This window comes from Dasypus novemcinctus, chromosome 18 (genome assembly GCF_030445035.2).
Source record: "Dasypus novemcinctus isolate mDasNov1 chromosome 18, mDasNov1.1.hap2, whole genome shotgun sequence".
NCBI classification, from domain to species: domain Eukaryota; kingdom Metazoa; phylum Chordata; class Mammalia; order Cingulata; family Dasypodidae; genus Dasypus; species Dasypus novemcinctus.
The window spans coordinates 58,338,543-58,363,643 of NC_080690.1; the positions used below are offsets into that span (position 1 = coordinate 58,338,543).

Consider the following 25,101-nt stretch of genomic DNA (forward strand, 5'->3'; position numbering starts at 1 on the left):
TTATAAAAGACTATTGTCAAAATCTTACTACTAATTATAGTCCTTATCTTACATTTGGTGTATTTTCCTCCCAACCTACCCTATTATTTTTTAAATATGTTTTTTATGACAAAAGTTGTAAACTTATAAAACAATCATGTACCTGTGCAGAATTCTCAAACACCACCACTCTATCAACACATCACACTATGGTGGAACATTTGTTACAGATAAGATAATATCATCTGATTGTTACCACCTCCATAGTGTACATTTGGCACAAATTTTCCATACTGCCCCATTATTAACACAGTACATTTTTGGTATAGATGCAAGAATATTATATTATTACTGCTAACCACAGTCCATAGGTCGTTCCAGTTATATATTTCCCGTGCTTCTTCACATTCTGACCACCCTGCAGTAGTGATGTAGATTTGCTCTAGCTTACAAAGGACACTCTTGCATCTGTACCATCAATCACAGTTCTCATCCACCTCTTGGTTTACTGTGCTATTCAGTTCCTAAATTATTCTCTAGCATTCTGTCAATTGGCATTTACATCCCTCCGCAACCATTTTTAGCCACATCCCCATTTATAAACTAGCTGTTACTTACTATGTGGTACCATCCACTCTATATATTTCCACACTTTTACAATTAAGCTAATTAAAACTTCTACATCCATTAAACATCAGTAGTCCATCTCAGTCCTCTTCTTACCTCCTTTAGGAATCCATCACCTATCACCAGATCTTGAAGCTATTTTCCTACAGTTTCTTCTAGAAGCTTCATGGTTCTTGCTTTTATTTTTAGGTTTTTGATCCATTTTGAGTTAATTTTTGGATAAGGTGTGAGATGAGGGTCCTTTTTCCTTCTTTTGGCTATGGATATCCAGTTCTTTCAGCACCACATGATGAATGGACTGTTCTGCCCGAGCTGTGTGGGTTTGACAGGGTAGTCAAAAATCACTTGACAATACATGCAAGGGTCTGTTCCTGAACCATCAATTTGGCTCCATTAGTCTATGTTTCTGTCTTTATGCCAGTACCATGCTGTTTTTACCACTATAACTAGGTAATAGGATTTAAAGTCTGGAGATGAGGGTTCATGTTTCCTTTTTAAGATGTTTCTGGCTATTCAGGACCCCTTACCATTCCAAATAAATTTGATAATCATGTTTTCAATCTTTTTTTAAAAATGCTGGTGGATTTTTATCAGGATGGATTGAATATGTATATAAATTTGAGTAGAATTGACATCTTAATGATATTTAGTCTTCCAATCTGTGAGCATGGAATGTTCTTCCAGTGATTTAGGCCTTTTTTGATTTCTTTTAACATTGTTGCAGTTTTCTAAATATAAGTGCTTTAAATCATTGGTTAAGTTTATTCTTGACTATTTGAGTTTTATCTACCATATTTTATTTTCACCACTTGTTTGACCCTTTTAGTTACTTTTATTGATATAATCTTCATTTTTAGACTCTCTTCCGGGCCGTTCCTGTCTTTTCTTTTCAGGCTCTAGCACACTCTATAGCATTTCCTGAAAATCTGGTCTCTTAGTTAGAAATTCTCTTAGTTTCTTTTTATCTGTGAACATTCAAAATTTGCCCTCATTTTTGAAAGACAATCTTGCTGGATTTAAGATTCTTGGCTGGAAGTTTTTCTCTTGTAGTATCTCAAATATATCACACCACTGTCTTCTTGCCCCCATAGTTTCTGGTGAGAAATCAGCATTAATCTTATTAGGTATCCCTTATATGTTATGAATTGCTTTTCTCTTGCTGTTCTCAGAATTCTCTCTTTGTCTTTGGCATGTGACATTCTGATGAGTACAAGTCTTGGAGTTGGTCTATTCAGATTTTTTTGAATGGGAGTACATTGTGCTGCTTGTATTGAAGGACATGGATATCTATGTCCTTCAACAGGGTTGGGAAATTTTCTACCATTATTTCTTAAATCTTATATCCCTTCTGCCCCTTCTCCCTTCTCTTCTCCTTCTGCAACACCCATGACACATATGTTTGCATGCCTTTTGCTATCATTTAGTTCCTTGAAACCTTGTTCAATTTTTTCCATTCTTTTATCTATCCGTTCCTTTTTATGTTCACTTTCAGAGGCCATTTCTTCAACCTGAACAATCCTTTCTTCTCCCTCCTCAAATCTGCTATTATATAATCCCAATGTTTTTAAAATTTCATTTATTACACATTTCATTCCCATAAAATCTGCTATTTTTCTATGTATGCTTTCAAATTCTTCTTTGTGCTCATCCAGTGTCTTCTTAAATCCTTAATCTCTTTAGCCATCTCATTGAATTTATTAAGAAGATTTGTTTGAACATCTATGATTAGTTGTCTCAACTCCTTTATGTCATCTGCAGGCTTATCTTGTTCCTTTAACTGTTTCTCCCTGTTTCTTGGTGTGGATTTTAATTTTTTATTGGTGTCTTGGCATCTGGCTTACTACAGTATTTATTCTGGGTGCAGTTTTATCCTCTTTAGTTCAGGGATTCCTGCCCTTTCTCCCTTGTTGGTCATGCGGTAGGAGCCAAGGATGTAGTTGGTGCTATAAGCCGGGGAGGCTCAAGCTGCCCTCATTGCCTCAGGGACTGATGAAGATTCTCCCACCTTTCTCCTTTGCCAGGGATAGGGACAGAGTCACAGCTGTGTGGAATAATCCAAGTCATGCAGGCCTAGGCTGTAGTTGCCCAGAGACTAATGAGGCTTTATACCCCTTTCTCCTCTGCCTGGGGTGGGGATGGAGCTGCAGGAATGGGCAGTAATCTATGCAGTGCAGGTCTAAGAGCACTGCTGTTGCCCTGTAGACTTCTGATTATTCCGTCTGTGCCAGCCAAAGGTACCTGCAGTTTCCTGGATAGACTGGTGCAAGGCCCACCAGCCTCCTTCCTGCCAGAAGTGGGGCTGAAGCCTAGCTTAGCATTGCAGGCCAATCTGGGTGAAAGAAACCAGTTCCTACTGTCACTGTGATTTTCAGTCAGCCAGGCATCCCCTCATGCTGGGGGCAGAGTCAAAATGGTGACCACCAGCCTCTTTCTGACTTGGACAGATTCACACCCTAGCTGTTCCTGGGGTTACACTTTAGCCAGCCAAGTCTACCAATCAGTAGCTAAAATCATTGGCCAACCATATCCTCCTCCTCTGTTTTTGGGAAATGGAGCTTCCAATTCCAGACACAGAATAGCTCCTGGGGCAGCTTGCACTGCCAAAGTAGGATAATCACCAGCCTCCGCTGCTTGGCTGGTAATTTCCCAGAGAGGCTGGTGCAGTGCCCCCAGCTTCCTCCCTGCCGGAGGTGGGGCTGGGGCTTACGCTAGAGCTGCAATCTGATCTGGATGGAAAGAAGCTGGTCCCTTCCAGCACTATGATTTTCAGTCCGCCCTGCTTCCCCTCATGCCAGGTGTACAGTTAAGATGGTGGCAACCCAGTGGTTAGGGCGTCCGTCTACCACATGGGAGGTCCGCGGTTCAAGCCCCGGGCCTCCCTGACCTGGTTGGAGCTGGCCCGTGCGCAGTGCTGATGTGTGCAAGGAGTGCCCTGCTAGACAGGGGTGTCCCCCGCGTAAGGGAGCCCCATGCGCAAGGAGTGCACCCATAAGGAGAGCCACCCAGCGCGAAGGAGGAAGCAGTCTGCCGAGGAATGGCGCCGCCCACACTTCCCGTGCCGCTGACGACAACAGAAGCGGACAAAGAAACAAGACGCAGCAAAAGACACAGAAAACAGACAACCGGGGGAGGGGAGGGGAATTAAATAAATAAAAATAAATCTTTAAGGAAAAAAAAAAAAAGATGGTGGCAACTGACCTCTTTCTGACTTGGACAGGCTTAAACTTTAACTGTTCTTATAGCCCACTGAATTTACTCATTAGTAGCTGAAGCTGGTGCCCAACTGTCTCTTCCTTCCCCATGTTTGGGAAGTGGAGCTTTCAATTCTACCCATGGAACAGCTCCTGAGGCAGCTTGTGCATCCAATGGAGAATGGGCACTGGCCTCCATTGCGTGGAGTGCTCTTCTTAAGAATCTTCTCTGCAGATGGGTAGTCTCCTCCTTCCTTCAGGGATGTTGCAGGATGCTCTTCTGGTCTCCTGGATAGGTGCTTCAGCTAGCTCCAGATAGCTGTGGGTGTTTACTAACTGCCCTGTGCTGGAGCTGACTCTAGGAGCTCCTTACTCCACCGCCATCTTGCTAGTTGTCCTCTTTCTTCTTTTTTTAATGTAAGCTTTTAGAGCTACAAATTTTGCCTTCATTGCATCCCAAAAGTTTTAGTATTTTGTAATTTCATTTTCATTCATCTCAAGATATTTTGTAATTTCGCTTCTGATTTCCTCTTTAACCTGTTGTTTTTTTAAATAGTATGTTGTTTAATTTCCACATATTTGTGAATTTTCCATTTCTCCCTCTGTTATTGATTTCTAGCTTCATTCTGTTATGATCAGAGAATATACATTATATGATTTCAATATGTTTGAGTTTACTGAGACTTATTTTGTAACCCAGCATATGATCTATTCTGGAGATTGACCCATGTGCACTCAAAAAGAATGTGTATTCTGCTTTCATTGGGTGCAGTGTTCTACATATGGCTTATATACCATACAATACAATAATACTGGTATTTATAATTACCCAAGTGGTTACCTTTACCATAGTTCTTCATTTCTTTATGCTGGTTTGAACCACTATCTAGTCCCCTTTCATTTCAGTCTGGAGAACTCCCTTTAGCTTTGCTGGTAGGGCTATCTAATGGTGATGTACTCCCTCAGCTTTTATCTGAGAATATCTTAATCTCACCCTCATTTTGAAATAGAGTCTTGCTGGAGATAAAATTCTTGGCTGACAATTGTTTTCCTTCAGCACTTTTAAGTATTTCAGCCCACTGCCTTTTTTCTCTTGCAGCTTCCAGAACTTTTATTCTCTTTTGCATTTGATAGTATAATCAATAAATGATAGAATGTATTTTTCTTCATTTTATCCTATTTGGTATTCTCTGAGCTTCTTGGATATGCATATTCATGTCTTTTCCTTAGTTTGGGAAGTTCTCTGTCATTATTTCTTTGACTAGTCCTTCTTCCCCTTTCTTTTCCTTGTGGGACTCTTATAACATATATTTGTGTGCTTAATGGTGTCTTATAGCTGTCTTAGGTTATTTTTGCTCTTAATATTTCTTTTTTTTTTTTTCCTGTTCCTCAGCCTGACTCATTTCAAGTATCTTATCTTGCAGGTTTATTGATTCTTTTGCCAGGTCTAATCTGTTCTTGAAACCCTCCAGGGAATTTTTCATTTCAGTTTCTGTAGTCTTGAACTCCAGTCGTTCTGTTTGGCTCCTTTTCAAAATTCTCTTTACTTAGACTCTCATATTTTTCATTTATTGTTTTCCTGATAGCCTGTAGTTCTTCGTACTTTCCTTCATCTCTTTGAGCACTTTTAAGATCAAGTTTTTAAAGGGTTTGTTCAGTATGTCCCCATTCTTATCTTCAATGTAGGTGTTTTCCATATTTTTATATTCTTCCTTTGGATGGGTCATTATTTCCTATTTCTTTGTTTGTCTTGTAATCTTTTGTTATATACTATATATTTTAATATTTTAAAATGTTAACGCTCACAACAAGATACAATAAGCAGGGGGCAGATGTGGCTTAAGCAAGTAGGTGCCTCCCTCCCACATGGGTGGTCCTGGATTCAGTTTCTGGTGCCTCCTAAAAAGATAAACAGACTCAAAGACACAGAATGAACAGACAGGGAGAGCAGACAGGGAGTGCAAACAATGGGGGAGTGGAGGTGGTGATGTCTGTTTCTTGGTTTTGTAACCAGCTGGTGATAAGACAGAGATTTTCTTGAGCTTCAGCCTATCTAACAGGAAAATCTATCCAAGGTGAATGCACTGTACTGTACAGTACTGTACAGTTTTCCCTGTCTTTCCAGGCCTGTGTCTTGTCTTTGGCTTCTTGTTAGTTGTTTTGGAGTTCCCTTGTTTACAGGAGTTTGATTGTCCTTTTGTTTCCCAGCATACAAACCTCCCTGTCCTGGGTATTCTGAAGCCAGCAGGCCTTTGCTGCAGATTGGTAGCCACTATCATTTTTACACTCCTTTCATTGTCTCATGTTCCTTTTGCCTGAAGGGTAATTCTGGGAGGAGGGTCACCCCAGGGAGGACTTTTCCAATTCAGTCTTTTCCAGTGACAGTAGGGCCATGGACCCATGAAGGGGGAAAAGACCAGCTCCAAAGCAGGTCAGGGAGAGAACTAACAAATTCTCCAATAGCTCCCCAAAGCTGAGCTTCCCAGCCTCCCAGCAAATGCAGCCCTTCAGCTAACTTTCCTTTGCAGCCCGAGGAAATCCTGCATCTTTAAATCTCCACCACCTCCCCTGTCTTGGAAGTGTTAAAATAATGGCTGCCCTCAGAGCCAGGACCCAGTGATCTGAATTTACTAAACAGAAGCTCCAATCAGTGATTGTGTACACCCCTGTTCTTGATGACGAGGATTTTTATTTCCCTTTCTCTCACCAGCCACTGGCCTGAAACTGGACCCCATGGCAGCCTGCTGCAAGGGGATGGGTACCAGTGGCCACCATACAGAGAGAGCACTTTACAATTCTTTACTGTAATTTATCAGCCTCTTCCTCCTGCTCTTCCCTGTATGCTGTACAGTGTTCTTCTGGCCTCTAGAATTTCACAGTAGTTGTTTCAGAGAGTTTCTCCTGTTTAATAGTTATTTTGGTGAAGAGAATGAATCCTGGCACCCCCTACACTGACATCTTTCTCAGAAGTTCTCTATATTTTACACCAAAAGCACAAGGAATAAAAGAAAAAAATAGATAAATGGGACTTCATCAAAATGAATCGTTTTTGTTTATCAAAGGATTTCAATATGAAAGTAAAACAACAGCCCATACACTGGGAGAAAATAATTGGAAACCACATATCTAACAAAGATTTAATATCCAGAATTTATAAGTAAATCCTACAACTCAATGACAACCCTGTTCAAAGTGGGGAAAAGACTTAAATAGATACTTCTCTAAAGAAGATACACAAATGGCCAAAGAGCACATAAAAAGATGCTCAAAATCATTAGCCATTAGGGAAATGCAAATGGAAACCACAATGAAATACCATTTCACACCTACTAGAATGGCTACTATTTTTTTTTTTAAATCAAGTATTGGACAGAATGTGGATAAATAGGGACACTTACTCATTGGTGGTGGGAATGTAAAATAGTGCAGCCACTGTGGAAGACAGTTTGGCAGTTCCTCAGAAAGTAAGTTTAAAATTACCATATGACCTAGTAGTTTCACATCTACGGAAAGCAGGGAATCAAACAGATATTGGCACAACAATGTTCATAGCAGTATTATTCACAATTGCCAAAAGATGGAAGAAACCCAAATGACTATCAATAGATGAATGAATAAACAAAATGTGGTATATACATATAATGGAAGATTACTCAGTCATGGAAAGGAACACATTTCTAATACATAATACAATATAGATGAACCTTGAAGACATGTTGAGTGAAATTAGGCAGACAGTGGGAACAGATGTAGCTCAGGCAGTTGAGTGCCTGCTTCCCGCATGGGAGGTTTCTGGTTTGGTTCCCAGTGACTCCTAAAATGGAAAAAACCAACTCAGGGGAGCCAATATGGCTCAGTGGCCAGTGGCTGAGCTCTGGCTTCCCACATATGAGGTCCCAAGTTCAGTCCCCAGCACTCAGAAAAAGAAATTAGCCAGACACCAAATTCTGTATGATCTCAAATGATTTGAAACAATTAGAATAAGCAAACTCATAGAGTCAGAATCTAGAATATTGGTTACCAGGGGCTGGAGTGGGGATAGGGAATGGGAAATCAGTGCTTAATTTTCAGAGTTTGGATGATAGACATATATTGGTAATGGATGGTGGTGATGGTAGCACAACATTGTGAACATAATTTGAATTGTATGAACGTAATTAACAGCACTGAATTACATATTTGAATGTGGTTAAAAGGGGATATTTTAGCTTGTATATATGTTACTAGAATACTAATTTTTTAAAAAAACACAGCTACCATATAATTGTATAATACAGTGAACCCTAATGTAAATGATGGATTAAAAGATGACAATACTAGCCAGTTATCTACAGATTCATTGCAATCCCTATCAAAATCCTATCTGGCCTTGCAGAAGTTGACAATGTGATGGTAAACTACATGTGGAAATGCAAGGGCACAAAATATACTGAAAAACAAAGTAGGTTTTACACTTCCCAATTTGAAAATGTACTACAAAGCTACAGTAATCGAGGAATGTGGGACTGGCATGAAGATCAGCTTATAGATCAATGGCATAGAATTGACAGTCCAAAAATAAACCCATGCATTTATGGTTACTTGCTTTTCAACAGTCATACTGAGACAGTTCAGCAAGGTAAAGAATAGATTTTTTTAACAATGGTGCTGTGACAACTGTATATCCACATGTGAAGGAATGAAGTTGTATACAACATATACAAAAATGTATTCAAAATGGTCAAAGATGTAAGCCCAGCAAAATTCCAGCAAACTAATTTTCTGATTAGCCCCCCTTCTGGTTAATCAAAACACTGGGAAAGTGTGGGATCTTGTCATTTGAATTGCAGATATCGGGGGGAGGGGTATTTGATCAAAGACCTAAATGTAATAGCTAAAATGATAAAAATTCTTAGAAGAAAAAATAGGAGTGAATATTTGTGACATTTGATTAGGCACTTGTTTCTTATTTATGACATGAAAAACATGAGCAACAAAAGAAAAAATAAATAGGACTTCATCAAACTTGAAAACTTTATAAAAGGACACTATGAAGAAAGTAAAAAGACAGTTCATAGAATGAGAGAAAATATTTACAAATCAAATATCTAATAAGGGTCTAGTAGCTATAATACATGAAGAATTTTTACAACTCAACAATAAAAAGATAAATAACCCAGGAACACATTGGGCAAATGATTTGAAAAGATATTTTTCTGAAAAAGATATACAAATAGCCAGTGAGTACATGAAAAGATGCTTACCATCGTTAATCATTATGGAAATGCAAATCAAAAGCACAATTAGATACCACTTCATACCCACTAGGATGTCTATAGTAACAATAAAAATTTAATGTAAAATAAGTGTTGACAAGGATGTGGAGAAATTGAAACAAAATTGCTGGTAGTAATATAAAAATTGTGCAGCTATGTTAGAAAACAGTCCAGCAGTTCCTGAAAACATTAAACATAGTTACATATGACCCAGCAGTTCTACTCCTAAGTATATATCCAAGAGAATTGAAGACATATATCCACAAAAAATCCTGTACACAAATATTAACAATATTATTCAGAATAGTCAAAAAGTGGAAGCACTCAAACATCCCCCTAATATCAAGATACAGAACATTTTCGTTATCCCAAAAGGTTCCATTCTATCTCTGCCCAATAAATCCTGGCCTTGAACCCCACCCTCACCCAGGCAATTACTGATCAACAGTCTTTCACTATAGATTACATTTGCTTTTTCTAAAATTTTATGTAGATGAATCATACAGTATTACTCTTGGTTTGTTTGAATTGCTCAGTGTAATGATTTTGAGATCTAAGTAGCATTCCATTTTATGCATATAGCACAATTTGTGTATCCATTCACCTATTGATAAATATTGGGATTTTTCCAGTTGGGGATGTTAAAAATATTTGTGCAAATTTTATATATGAACATATATATTTATTTCTATTGAGTAAATACCTAAAAGTGGCACTGTTGAGTAGTAAATGTATGTTTAACTTTTTAAGCAACTTCAAGAGTTTTCCAAAGTGGTTGGTTCATTTTACATTCCCTTTGCAAGTATATGAGAGGACCAGTTGTTCCACACCCTCGCAAACACTTGTTATTGTCAGTCTTTTTATTTTTAGGTATTTTAGTTGGTATGTAGTGGTATCTTATTGTGATTTTAATTTCCATTTCCATGGTGACTATGTTGACCATCTTTTCATGTACAGATCATTCACATTTTGAGTACTATTCAAATATATTCCCATTTAAAATACTGTCTTATATTTGAGGTATAAAAGTTATTTATCTTAGATATAGGTCCTTTATTAATTTTAGAAATATTTTCTCCCACAGTGTGGCTTATCTATTAATTTCCTAAACCATGTCTTACACTGAACAAGTTTTAATTTTAATGAATTCCAATTTATCAAATTTTTGTTTTATGATTGTTGCTTTTGTATCCTGCCTAAAAAGTCTTTGCCTACCCCCAAAGTGGGAAAGATTTTTTTGATGATTTTTTCCTATGTTTTATAATTTTAGCTTTTTTAATTGGATCTATGAAAATTTTCAAGTTAATTTTTATTATGGTGTGAGTAAGGATCAGGGTTCAGTTTATTCCTATGGAAATTGTCATTGCTGCACCATTTGTTGAAAAGATTTTTTTTCCTGTTGGGTTTCTTTGGTATATTTATCAAAAATCAAATGATTGTATAAACAAGACTCTATTTCTGGTCTTCTATTGTTTCATTGGTCTAGTATTTCCTATGCTATTTGTTCTCTGTATGGAAAATATGTAAACAATCATCTACAAATAGAGACAGATTAGTTGCTTCCTTTCTGATTTTATGCCTTATAGTTCTTTTCTCTTGATTGAAATGGCTAGGATGTCCAGAACAATGTTGAGTAGAAATGATAAGAGTTAGCTAGCATCTTTGCTTTATTTCTGATCAATAATTCCACAAACTGTTGTTTGCTGTAGGATTTTCCATAAATGCCCTTTGTCAGATTGAGGTAGTTCTCCCTTCCTCACTTGCTGTAAGTTTTTAACTATGAATGGGTATTGAATTTTATCAAATGCTTTGACTAAATCTATTGAAATGATAATTTTTTAAAAGATTTACATTAAGTAAAATTAATTTTATTGGTGTATAGTTCCATGAGTTTTTCCAAATGAATATAATTATTCAACTACCAGCACAATCAGAACACAGAACAGTTCTTTCAACCCCAAAAATTCCTTCATTGCACCCATCTGTATTTAAACCATAATCCCAATCCTAAGGCCTAGCATCTACTGATTTGTTCTCTGTCCCTTTTGTCTTTCCAGAATGTCATATAAATATTATCGTTACAATATTTAGCCTTTTGAGTCTGGGTTCTTTCACTTAGCATAATGCATTTTAGATTCAACCATGTTTTGCATATCAATGGTTTTTGCTTTTTATTGCTGAGTAGTAGTATTTTGTTTATCCTTTTGCCCATTATAGGACATTGGGTTATTTCTAGTTTTTGGTAATTATGAATAAAACTGCTATAAATGTCATATATAAGTTTTTGTGAACTTAAATTTTAATTTCTCTGGGGTAAATCCCTAGAATTGGGTTTGCTAGGTCATATTATAGGTATGCTTAACTTTGTAAGAATTTGTCAGTTTTTCAAAGTGCTGTACCATTTTGCATTCCCACTAGCAATTATGTGAGTACTAATTGCTCTACATCTTTACCAGTACATCTTGTTCTTGGTTTTAATTTGTTGTTCCCTGATGATTTATGATGCTAAGTACTTTTTATGTGCTCATTTACTATCTGTATCTCGTCTTTGATAAAATGATCATATGGGTTTTTTCCTTTATTTTGTTAATTTGTTGTATTATTGTGATTGATTTTTAAACCTTAAGCCAACCATTGGTTCCTGGGATAAATCCCACTTGGCAATAATCCTTTATATATATATATAAAATGCTGGGTTCAGTTTGCTGATATTTTTGGGTCTAATTTCTGGGGGATATTGGTCTATAATTTTTATGTATTATTTTTGTTAGATTAGGTATCAGGGTTATGCTGACTCAAGGAAGTATTCTTACTTCCTCCTTTATATGAAAGAGTTTGTATAAGATTGGTATTACTCTTTCTTAAAGGTTTGATAAATTCACTAGTGGAGTAATCCAGGCCTCAAGTTTCCTTTGTGGGAAAGTTTTTAATGATGAATACAATTAATTTTACAGATACAGGTTATTTGGATTTTCTATTTCATTTTGAGCCTGTTTTGGCAAATTGTATCTTTTAAGGAATTCTTTATTTCATCTACTTTGTCAAATTTATTGGCAAAGTTTTAAAATATTTATTATCATTTTAGGATCTTTGGGTCTTTAGTGATGCCTCACATTTCCTTTCTTATATTAATAATTTGATGTGTGTACAGCCACTCCAGCTTTCTTATACACAGTGTATGCATGGTATATTGCCATCTTTTTACTTTTATCTCTCTGTATCTTTATATTTAAAATGGGTTTTTATAGAAAGGATATAACTGGATTTTTCCTTTTTCAAATTGACCACCTCTGCCTTTTAATTGGAGAGTTTCGACCATTTTCAACATAATTATAAATATGGTTAGATTTAAATTTACATCTTGCTATTATTCCTTATTTCCTCTTTTCCTGCTTCTTTTGGCTAAATTGAGTACTTTTTAGAATTCTATTTTATTTCCACTATTAGTTTATTACATACACCCTTGTTTAGTGGTTGCTCTAGGATTTACAATATGCACTTTTATTCTCTTTTTGTTGCGTCATCTTGCTGCGTCAGCTCTCTGTGTGCGCGGTGCGCCTCCTGGGCAGGCTGCAGTTTTTTCACATGGGGTGGCTCTCCTTGAGGGGTGCACTCCTTGCACGTGGGGCTCCCCATGCAGGGGATACCCCTGCATAGCATGGCACTCCTTGAGCGCATCAGCACTGCATGTGGGCCAGCTCACCACATGGGTCAGGAGGCCGTGGGTTTGAACCCTGGACCTCCTGTGTGGTAGGCAGATGCTCTATCAGTTGAGCCAAATCCACTTCCCTATACTTCCATTTTCAATCCCAACATTTTGTGCTATGGTTGTCATATTTTTTGTTTCCATATATGTAATAAATCCCATAATACATTCTATTTTTGCTTAACTGTTGTGGTGGATTTTTCCTCTATCAACAAATGTAAGCTGGAATATTTGCCCCATTTTCCCTTTTCTATGTAGTTTTAGGTTACCCTGGACCAGAAGAGTAATTTTGGGTGTGATTTAAAAAGTAGAAATGAAGCAGAAGCCATAGTCTTATAATTGGATGTCAGTGCAATGAAGGACATTCTATTGCAGCTCATGCATGTTGTCACTTAGCTATCTAACAGTGGTGGTGTGAGTCAACACCTGAACCTAAATTTCTCCCATTTCCTGTCAGATCCCCCTCTGCTTCTGTAACTATTGGGACAACTGCTGTTTTCAGTTCCATGAAGGAAGGTGTCACCTTCTCCTGAAGTACTCGCCTATCATCAAAGTTGGAGGCTTGGAGAACATATCAGTATATGGAGAGATGAATAATCTCTAGTGTTTTATTCTAAAAAAAACCAAAACATTCAAATAGGAATTCTTAAACTTCGGTTTCCATCCTAATCGTAGGATAGAGGCGATAAAAATAACAGATACCCAGGACCTACTTCTAGTTCCTCAAATATTCTGATCTGCATCTAGATTTCAGAAACTCAAACTGTTACCCTAATTACCGACCTGACTTTCTTTTATAAACTGAGTAGTACGTTAGAGCTGGCTGGTACCAACTTGCTAGAGCCAAATGTGCACATCTTTTTCCTGATTCTTGGTTCAATAGTATCATGTTTGATTCCTGAAATTGGCTGTGGTTGGTAGTATTTATGGCACATAGTTTGGCAAACACTAAAAATAAGGGGTAGGTGGTATGTGTTTGTGTGTAGAAATGGTTGTTAAACTTTACCAGCAATCCAGTGCATAAACTCTCATTACTTTTTATTTTTTAATTGTACATTTTTGAAGATACATAGATCATAAAAAATGTTACATTAAAAAAATGAGAGGTTCTCATATACCCACCCCACCCCCACTCCTCCCACATCAGCAACCTCTTTCATCATTGTGGCACATTCATTGCATTTGGCGAATACATTTTGGGGCACTGCTGCACCACATCGATAATAGTTTACATTCTCCCCCCATACTTTCAGTGTATAATGGCAGGATATATAAGGAACAGCATCTGTCCCTGCAATATCATTTAGGACAACTGCAGGACACATGGTTGGGAGGGAATTCTCATCATTTTCTGAGCTTTCCTTTTACATTTTAAAACTGTAGAACTATAATTTACCCATTCATCTCTGGTATGTCACCAAATTTTCTCTTAATTCTACTATAGAACATAAGCTTTTTCATGTCCAAGAAAACAAAATATTTTTTCTTCTTTCTTTTAGATTTGGAGTCAAGATATGAAATAATCAGCTATGGAAAAATGCACATTTATAGAAAACATTCATCTCTTAGTCTGCATCAGAGAATTCATAATAGAGAGAAACCCTATCAATGTAAAGAATGTGGGAAGGCCTTTAGTCGTCATACAGACCTTGCAGTACATCAGAGAATTCATACTGGTGAGAAACCCTATGAATGTAAAGAATGTGGGAAGTCCTTTAATCATGCATCTAACCTTCTGCAACATCAGAGAATTCATACTGGTGAAAAACCCTATAAATGTGAGGAATGTGGAATGACTTTTGTATTACAGATCTTAGAGTACATCATAGAATTCATACTGGTGAGAAACCTTATGAATGTAAAAAGTGTGGGAAGGCCTTTAGTCGTGCCTCACACCTTGCTCAAAATGAAAGAGTTCATAATGGTAAGAAATCCTAGGTATGTCATGAATGTGGGAAGGCCTTTAGTCAAGGTGGAAGACTTAGAATACATTAGAGAATTCATACCGGTGAGAAGCTCTATCAGTGTAAGGCATGTGGAAAGACCTTTAGTCAAGCCTCTCACCTTGTACAACATGACAGAATTCATACTGGTGAAAAACCCTATTAATGCAAGGAATGTGGGATGACCTTTAGTTGAGGTATAGATCTTCGAGTACATTATAAAATTCATACTGGTGAGAAACCATATAAATGTAAAGAATGTGGGAAGGCCTTTAGTTGTGCATCAAATCTTGTTCAACATGAAGAGAAATGCTATGAATGTAAGGAGTGTGGAATGACCTTTAGTTGTGGCTATCAACTCATTCCCCATCAGAGAATGCATATTGGTGTGAAACCCTATGATTGTAATGAATGTGGAAAGGCATTTAGTCATGCCTCAGCACTTATTCAACATGAGAGAATTCATACTGGTGAAAAACCGTATATATGTAAAGAATGTGGGAAAGCCTTTATTCATGGTGGAAGCTTAGAATGCATCACAGAATTCATACTGGTGAAAAACCCTATGAATGTAAGGAATGTGGAAAGGCGTTTAGTCATGTTGAAAGCCTTAGAAAGCATCAAAGAATTCATACTGGTGAGAAACACCATGAATGTAAAGAGTATGGAAACGCTTTTAGTAGTGGCCCTCAACTTACTATACATCATAGATTTCATACTGGTGAGAAACCCTATGAATGTAAGGAATGTGGAAAAGCCTTTAGTGTGTCTGGATGACCAGTTGCCATCAGAATATTCACAGTGGTGAGAAACCCTTTGAATGTAACAAATGTGGGAAGTTCTTTAGGCTTAGTTCAAGACTTAAAGTACATCAGAGAATTCATACTGCAGAGAAAACTTATGAATGTAAGGACTATTACATGTAGACTGTGTCTATATGTAATAGACAATGTACAGTACATCAGTGGATTTATACCTCAGAGAAACAATTTGAATGAAAAGAAAGTGGAAGGGCTTTTAGGTATGGTTATACTGCATAAACCACTAAGAATATAAATAATGCTTGAAGTTCTTTAGTTGTGATCCAAATGTTCAGAGAACATTTTTATGTACACCAGATAATTTTAATATATTTTATATAAGAAAGGCTTCTCTAGCATTTCTCTATTTATGGATTATCAGAATATTTGTACTAGAGGAAAATTCAGAGAATATGGAAATCCCTTTCTTCTTTGTGCTTTATGTAAAAAAGCCTTCCAGCCCTTATCACTTATTGTTAAACTTGAGAAAACCCATACCACAGAAAACCCCTGTTAATCTAAATGTGAGAAACCGTTAGCCATGGTACATACCTGAAGACTTATGATTACCATTCTGCTCTTTACAACTTACATGACATTGGAACATATATGTCCCAATTGGGACATTATGTGAAATTTATCCCCTCTGGGAATCATTTGTAAATGGTGATAATAGTACATACATTATTGTGCTGTTATCAGCATGAAGAAAACTTAGAAAACTATCTCACACATAGTTAATATTTAACAAGTATTAGCCACTATTTTTAATATCAATATATGTTGCTATTATCAAATTATTATGAGGTAAGGTCTCAATGGGTGGAATGAATTTAGAAAAGCTTCATGTAATTACTTGCTCTTTTTGAATTTCAAATAATTATTTCTAAATAAAATCTTAGTAGAATGTTAAATATGAGAGGATTTAAAATGCAAGAATTTTATTGGAGCAGGGCATACTCACTCGTTAGCATATTATCTGTGGTTGCTTTCAAACTACTATAAGCAGAGTTGTGTAGTTGTGACAGAGTCCATATGCCCCCAAAGCCTAAAATATTTACTACCCGGTCATTTACCAAAAACCTTGTCAATCCCTGGTTTAGAACAACATCCTTACCATTGTTTTCATGACTTTGGCTTTTTGAAGAGTACAGGAAAGTTGCCTTATCAACATTCTGGATTTTTAAAAATCATTTCCTTATGGATCTTTTATCTTGTTCTTCTATTCCTCATAGTTGCAATAAATCTGAAGTCAAACCAAGAGGTTTCATTGGGTTCTGATTAAACATTTTTGGCAAGTATACTTATTAATAGGTGCTGTTGTAGTAATTCCCACTATTAATAATGCCAAATGTTATTACTTGGTTATACTTGTGACTGCTAGACCTATCCACTGTAGAAATCCATTTTACAGATATTAATCAGTATGGTGTACTTTTCATCTTCTTTTGGAAATTTATCTCATGTATAAGTCATGAATTAAAAAAATTAAATTTGAAATTAATGCCTATTCAGAAAAGAATAATAATGCAGTATCTGTAAGTCAGAAGTTGTGGGATATTGCCAAACTTTTACTCTTTGAAAATGTTATATACTTGAGTGCATGTAGCAAATCACAATTGAAAGCCATAACTTTTTGTTTACATTTACAGAACCTATTCAATGCATGACATTTGGTAGGCATTTGACAAAAATTGATAAAATAATAAGCATTCAACACTAAGCTAGAAAAATAACAAGATAAGCCCTAAGCCAATATAAGGAAGCATTAATACAACTAAAATGATTAGTAACTGTTAGTCAGCCAAAGGGGTGCTGATGCAAGATACCAGGAATTGGTTGGTTTTATAAAGGATATTTATTTGGGGTAGAAACATAGTTACCAGGCCATAAAGCATAAGTTACCTTCTCTTACTAAAGCCTATTGCCACATGTTGGAACAAGATGGCTGCTGGCATCTGCAAGGATTCAGGCTTCCTGAGTTCCTCTTTTCCTGGGGCATATTTCTTTCTGGTTTCAGCTCTTCTGTTTTCTCCACAAGGTCAGCTGTATAATGTGAGGCTTTCTAGGCTTTGCCTTTCTCCACAAGGCCAGCTGTAAACTATCAGGCAACCAGCTCTGTCTCTCTCCCCAGGCTTGATTCTCTCCGGGCTCAGCTGCTCTGCTCCTCTGTGCTTACTTCCCAGGCTCCAGCTCAAAACTCCAGCATCAAGACTCCAACATCAAAACTCCAACTAACTCCTCTCTTCTGTGTAGTTTTATCTATGAGACCCTGCCCACCAAAAGGGCAAGGATTTAACATCCTCCTGACATTTGATTGATGTGGTCCAATAAAAGCCCTTATCATAATTTAATAACACCCAGGTACAGACCAGTTTACAAACATAATCCAGCATCTATTTTTGGAAATCACAAACCATATCAAACTGCTACAGTAACCAAATACTAATCTGCAAAAGTTTTGTTGTGGTTGTTTTCTGTGAAAAACAATGAATACATCTAGAAGTAGATTTCAGTGATTTAAATGTAACAGTAGTTTTGAACTAATGGTTTTTAATTTTTCTGTTAAAAATATATGAACATCAACCTTAAATATGGAGAAGCATTTTAAAATGTAAGATAATGCTGATGTTTATTCCAGTTGAATTAGAAATCTAGAGAGAATTATTTTCCTAGAAAATGTAATTTGTCAAAGTTGACTTAAGATATTAGAAATTTAAAACTTTTTAAATAAAAAAAAAGGGAAAACAGTCTCTCCCTTTTAACAATAGCACTTAATTAGATACCATATCAGGTAACTTAAAGAAGAAAAATGCTTCTAAAATTTTTTTCCAACTTGTTGCTACATGGATGACTTAATAACAAATCTGTATTTGGATAGTTCCTAAAAATCAAAAGCTTGATGAGTTTCCCTTATGAAACTAAACACAGAAAATCTATCAGCCAACTGAAACTAAGGATCTACTAAAAGAACTATGAACTTAAAAAGTTTTTATCTAGAATATCCAGGCCTTAACTATTCTGGTTTAATTATAAATCTGGATGAAAACAAAAGAATTGATACAAACTTAGTACTGTCTAGACTAGAGGTCAGCAAACTATGGCCCATTGTAGCCTATGGACCAATTACCTATTGTAAACTTTTACTGGAACACATGCTCATTTATGTACATACTGCATGGCTGCTTTTTTTGCAACAGAGTTCAGTAGTTTCAACAGACACTATGTGGACCACAAGCCTAAACTATCTGTCCCTTTCAGGAAAATTTCCTGACTTTTGGTCGAGATACATTAGTTTTTCTAAACTACTTGACTTAAGGAATGGATTGAATTATATTTATCTGATTTCTTCAATACAAAAGGCACTTTTTTTTCACATTTTACCATTTTCAATCACTTCTAGCTAGACAACCATCATGAATTAGATTGCAATGTCAGTATGTTACTCCCCCAGGGTACTATGTATGCATGTTAAATACAGAGACATACCTTTATGCAAGAGTTTTTTAAAGTATTACCCCCAAAACACCATTAGTCCTTGATGGCATTTTTTAAAAGGCTTCAATGTTTAAACAAGTTCATGAAGTAATGAATACTAAAACTTGGAAAAATGAAAAGCTCATCATCAGCCAAACAAATGTATAAAAGTCCTGTAGTAAAGAACGTTTTAAAATAACATTAACCCCCCATTCCTAATACCTACTAACATGTTTGGAAAATGTTGCCAAATCCAAAAGGTATGACTTTGGTAATTTTCAGTCATTATTTCATGTGGTTAGCCATGATTGGATGTGAGCAAACAGCTTACATCATGAACCTGGAATTAGCTTCCTTTTTCTGAATGTAAGGGCTGCTATTTTTCTACAAGAGGAAATACCCTATAACTCAATTATTATATAAATACATTCCAATGCAATTAAAACTTCTCTTTGATCCTTATGCAGTTGTTAGAAAGTTTTCACTATTATAAAATCAGTGAATAGCATTTTATAGTATATGTGAATAGCAGTCTGTAATTCCAATTGCTCAAGCATAGGTTATATACATTTTCAGCTTAGTTCATATTACCAATTTGGTGAAATAAGTATGCTATATTTCTACTTCTATAGTATTTTTTTAATTGATTTTATAAAAATATTACATTAAAAAATATATATGAGGACCCATTCAACCCCACCACCCCCTGTAGTATTTATTTTTCTAATCACTAGTGAGTATTATTCAGATATTTGTATTGACCAATTGTGCTTATTGTGACTTTCCTTGTGACTTTTGCACATGTTTTTTCTTACTGATTTGTAGGTGTTTTAAAAATATATATCCAGGATCCAAATCCTTTGCTTGTTTTGTATGGTGTCCTTATTATTTTCTAGACTTCTTATAGAGTTATACTGTTTCCATGTATTCAATATTTTAAATTTGAATAGAGTAAATTTTCAGTCTTACCAAATATTCTCATTGATTCTAGTCATACTTTTATTAGACTCTTCAGTTTTCTGCACAACAGTCAAATTATCTACAGGTCAGAATGAAAGTTCCTTTTCCAGTATTTATATGAGTTCTTTCTTTCCTTTAATTGAAATAGCTACGGCTGTATTGCATATTGGTAGTCTAGTCCTCCAGTTGAATGGAAATTACATCATTTCACCATTAATCTAATGTTCTCGGTTGTGTAAACTTTGTTGTATTTAAGTAGTTTCCTAAATTAGAAGTGCCTCATTTTGTTTCAAATTCAATTTAATTATCTATTGCTATTGTCATATACTATTCTCCTTTAATTAAATGATGTAAAAAGTAATACTTACAAATTTCTTTGATTTTTAAAAATTCATGATATAAAGCCTATGTATTAGTCAGGGTTCTTTAGGGAAACAAAACTGACAGGAGTTATCTGTAAATAGTATGAAATTTTTATAAAATTGTCTCATGCAACTTTGGGAATGCATAAATCCAAATTCCTAAAGCAAACTACAACCCAGGGACTCCAAAGAAGGTACTCAATGAGTTGCCCAGGAGATGCTGGCTGTCTGAAGCAGAGATGGAAATGCTCTCTCTGAATGCTGTAATCACTTCTCCTTTGAAGGCTTTTAACTGATTGAATGAGATGTAATCAGCCATAGATGGAATCAACTCACTGATGAATAAAGTCCATGAAAGGCCCTTGTATTACAGTTAGCCCAGTGCTTGCTTGAAAAACAACCAGGCACCATTATGTGGCCAAGTTGACACATTATCCCAACCATCATAGTCTATCCCTTGTCAGCTTAGCAGCCATAGACATTACCTTAAACCATTCTTAAGCTCTAAATAAAATAAGACATATATACATACTATATACACACATACATATATATATATGTATATATATATATATATATGTATTTTTTTTTCACCTAACAGTACTTAGCTGCCCTGCATACAACCAGAAGTGCAGTAAATCCCTCAAGAATAGGGTGCAAGTCCTTGGGTAATCTTCACTGTTAAACTTGACATCCTTAAATACTTCGACATGGAACTAATACAACTTATGTCATATGACAAAGGGAAAAGATAAGGAAGAAAACAAAGATACTCGTTATATTTACATTTACAAACATACTCATAATATAACAAGGAAAAAATACCCATGACCATTATAATTCTCATTTCTGTAACTGATCACGTGGTTGAAAGTTCGTATTTATTCCTACCTTTTTCTGCTACCCATTCCATGCTTCCTTTAGCTGGCTGTGGTTCTTTTCCTTGTGGGGTGACTCAAACTTTCATTCCTGAAGATTCTGGGCCATTGTTAGTCCTGCCTGGATTGGGTTTTTGCAGTTTTCATTGACTTTAATCACATGGCATGGTAGTACTAAGAGACACTCTAGGGCATGGGTTCTTAACCTTTTTTGTTCCATGGACTTCTTTGCTAGTCAGGTGAAAACCATGGACCCCTTACTAAGTCCACACTGTACTATGTATTATTTAATAAATATATCACACCTGCACCAACACGTCCCTACAAGAATGTTTTTTTGAATTGCAATTAAAGCTCACAGACCCCTTGTTAAGAACCCCTGCCCTAAGGGATCTCCTGTATTTGAGGAAAAGTCTTCTTTATCTCCATTGTATAGGTGCAGTCCTGTTTCCCCTTGATAGTCAGCCTCATTCACCCCAGCCAGCACAGTAATTTCTTTTTTTGCCTGTTGATTCAGAGGCACCAAGGAGCCCAAAGTGGCCAGCTGGTAGTTCTAACTTCTAGTTCAGTGGAATCATTGTTGTGTTCCCTGGCGGGAGCACTCCTCCTTTTGGAACTAAGACCTCTAGACCATCAGAATTTAAGGTTGCAGGGACAGGATGCAAATTTTTCCTTGTGGATCACCTCAGGTAATAGTGAGTGGTGCCACTCCCATTTCCACCCCTTGATCCCTGGACCCGTGAATCCTGGCTATGGGAGAAACAGCACCATGGAGTGGACGCTGATTTAGAGCATACATAGCCTTCTGGAGAACAATGCCCTAGCCCTCCAACATTCTGCCACCTAGTTGGTGCCGTAAATGAGTCTTCAAAAAGCCATTCCACTGTTCTATCAATCCAGCTGCTTTAGGATGATGGGCAACATGGTAAGACTAGTGTGCCCTTTCCCACACATCATTTGCTGTGAAGTGGATTCCTTGACCAGAAGCAAGGCTGTGTGGAATGCCATGGTAGTGAATAAGACATTCGTTAAGTCCACAGATAGTAGTTTCGGAAGAAGCACTGTATGTAGGGAAGGCAAACCATATCTGTAGTATATGTCTATTCCAGTTAGAACAAATTGCTGTCCCTTCCATGATGGAAGTTGTCCAATGTAGTCAACCAGGTAGCAAGCTGATAGCCTCAGGGAATGGTGCCATATCAGAGGCTTAGTGTGGTCTCTGCTCCTGGCAGATTGGGCACTCAGCACTGGCTGTAGCCAGATCAGCCTTGGTAAAGGAAGTCCATGTTGCTGAGCCCATACATAACCTCCGACCCTACCACCATGGCCACTTTGTTCATGAGCCCACTGGTCACCTGGTAAATGGGCCAGAGTAACACACCCAAATGAGGAATATATGGTTTCCAAAATTCAAAGAGGCCAACTAAGCATTGTGCCCTTTTCTGGTTGTAGGAGGGGCCAGATGCAACAGCTTATTCCTCACTTTAGAAGGGACATTGCAACAGCCCCACACCACTGGACACGTAGAAATTTCACTGAGGTGGAAGTCCCCTGCATTTTTGTTGGATTTATCTCCCATCATCTGACATGCAAAAATGCCTTACTAATAAGTTTAGTCATTGCTACTTCTTGCTCACGAGGTCCAATAAACATGATATCATCAATATAATGGACCAGTGTGATGTCTTGTGGGAAGGAGAGATGAAAAAGGTCCCTGCAGACAATATTATGACATAGGGCTGGAGAGTTGATATCCCCCTGGAAACTGAAGGTATATTGCTGGCCTTGCCAGCTGAAAGCAAACTGTTTCTGTTGGTCCTTATTAATAGGATTGAGAAAAAAGCATTTGCCAGATCAATAGCAGCATACCCGGTCCCAGAGAATGTGTTGATTTGCTCAAGCAGTGATATCACATCTGGAAGAGCAACTGCAACTGGAGTCCCCACCTGGTTAAGTTTACAGTAATCTACTATCATCCTTTTAAGATTCATCTGTTTTCTGCACAGGCCAAATAGGACAGTTGAATGGGGAGTGGTAGGAATCATCATCTTGCATCCTTGCTTAAGTCTTTGAGTCTGCCTTTCATTATGGTAGCCACACCCACCTTGTCTTTGGTAATTAAGTGCAGCAACTTGGCTTCTACCAGCCCGGGATTTATCATTCCCAAAGTATTTAAGAATCCTGAGACAGTGGCCTCTAGAGTTACTGAAGGCAGGGAGAGGGAAAAAGAGGTGTAATAGGGGGGCATTTTGGGGACTTGGAATTGTCCTGAATGACACTGCAAAGACAGATACATGACATTATATATCCTACCATAACCTACAGAATGGAGTGGGAGTGTAAACTACAATGTAAACTATAATCCATGCTGTGTGGCAATGCTCCAAAATGTGCTCATCAATTGCAATGATTGTACCACACTAATGAAAGAAGTTGTTAATGTGGAAAAAGTGGGAGGTGTGGGGAGTGGGGCATATGGGAATCCCCTGTATTTTTAATGTAACATTTTATGTAATCTATATATCTTTTAAAAATAAATAAAAAATATATTTAAAAAAAAAAGAATCCTACTTCTTGAAAGCAGTTCCCATGGTAATAACTGCCCTACAGAGAAAAACAAACACAAAGCTCTTCAGGGAATTATTACAAATTTATTCCTCACAGTCCTGGTGAAGTGTGTCCTCTGGACATCACTGGGGTGGGTGGGCAGGTCTTAGATAGTAAATCCATTCTAACATTCCAGTCTCTCTAAGCCTTTGGATCCCCTAATCTACAGTACTCCAGGGCAATTCTGGCATCTCAGCCTCACCCTGGCCAGCCATTATTATTCTTTTGATATTATTATTCTTTTGATACCCATTCAATTAATAAAATTGTTAATATTTTATTTAGTATGTTTGAATCGTTATTTATATGTGATATTGTACTTTAACTTTCTTTTGTACTTTATTTTTGCTGTTTATGGAGCTTTTTCTTTTTAAGGAGGTACCAGGGATTGAACCCAGGAACTCATCCATATGAAGCAGGTGCTCAACCACTGAGCTACATCTACACCCTACAGCTTTCTTGGTTTGTTGACTTAATTTTAATGTTAGACTTTAATGCCTTAAAATAAGTATCTTTTTAAAAAATAATCCCCTCAGTTTAAGTCAAGTATCAGGTGTTTTTGGCAACACTGAAATATGTGAAATATTAATATTTAGAATAACTCCTCTGGAAGGGCATAAAATTCAGTTTGGTTGCTTAAAAAGGCTTAGATACTTCTCAGTAACCATATTGATGCTATTAGCATCTTTCATGACTGAGAAGTTCTTAGAATTAGTTAATATTTATAAATACACACTAATTAGAAATACTAGAAATATTAATTTAAAATTGTCACTAGAAATTCTCAATTTAGGAATATTAATAGAGTAATATTTGTCTTTTCTCAATTATTAATATTTAAATTTATTTAACATTTTATTAAACATCAAACAATCACTATTTCTATAAATACTTGGTCTGTTTATTTAACCAGTAAATCAAATCTTAAGGATTTAGTGACAAATTCCAATCTTAATCTCTTTTAAATATCTGCTGAAAATCATAAACTTCATATACTTTTTTTAAAAAATCACCTAAAATCTGAGTGATGGTTAATTTCATGTGTTGACTTACTAGATTATGTTCTCCAGTTGTTTGTCAAACAAGCACTGGCCTGGTTGTTACTATAAGTGTAGTTCATAAATGGACCTAAATCAGTCAGTTTTGTGTCTATGGCTGATTGAGTGCATCTATGGTTGGTTACAACTACAATTAATAAAAAAAACTGTGCCTTCAGCAATGAGAGGAGTCTCTTCACCCAACCAGTTGGAGGCATTAAAAGGGGAACTGAGGATTTCAGCAATTAGAAAGAATTTTTATCTCTACTTCAGAGAGCC

General features: G+C 36.6%; 1 long non-coding RNA gene across 1 annotated transcript in view; it reads left to right on the plus strand.

Moving 5' to 3' along the window:
- The window catches only part of LOC105746157 (uncharacterized), a 55,158-nt gene extending 34,863 nt beyond the window's left edge, over positions 1-20,295 (plus strand). The window contains exons 3-4 of the long non-coding RNA XR_011646330.1: positions 14,258-14,434; positions 17,636-20,295. This is a non-coding gene — a long non-coding RNA (uncharacterized lncRNA). The remainder of the gene's footprint in view (positions 1-14,257; positions 14,435-17,635) is intronic.
- Positions 20,296-25,101: the final 4,806 nt, after the last annotated feature.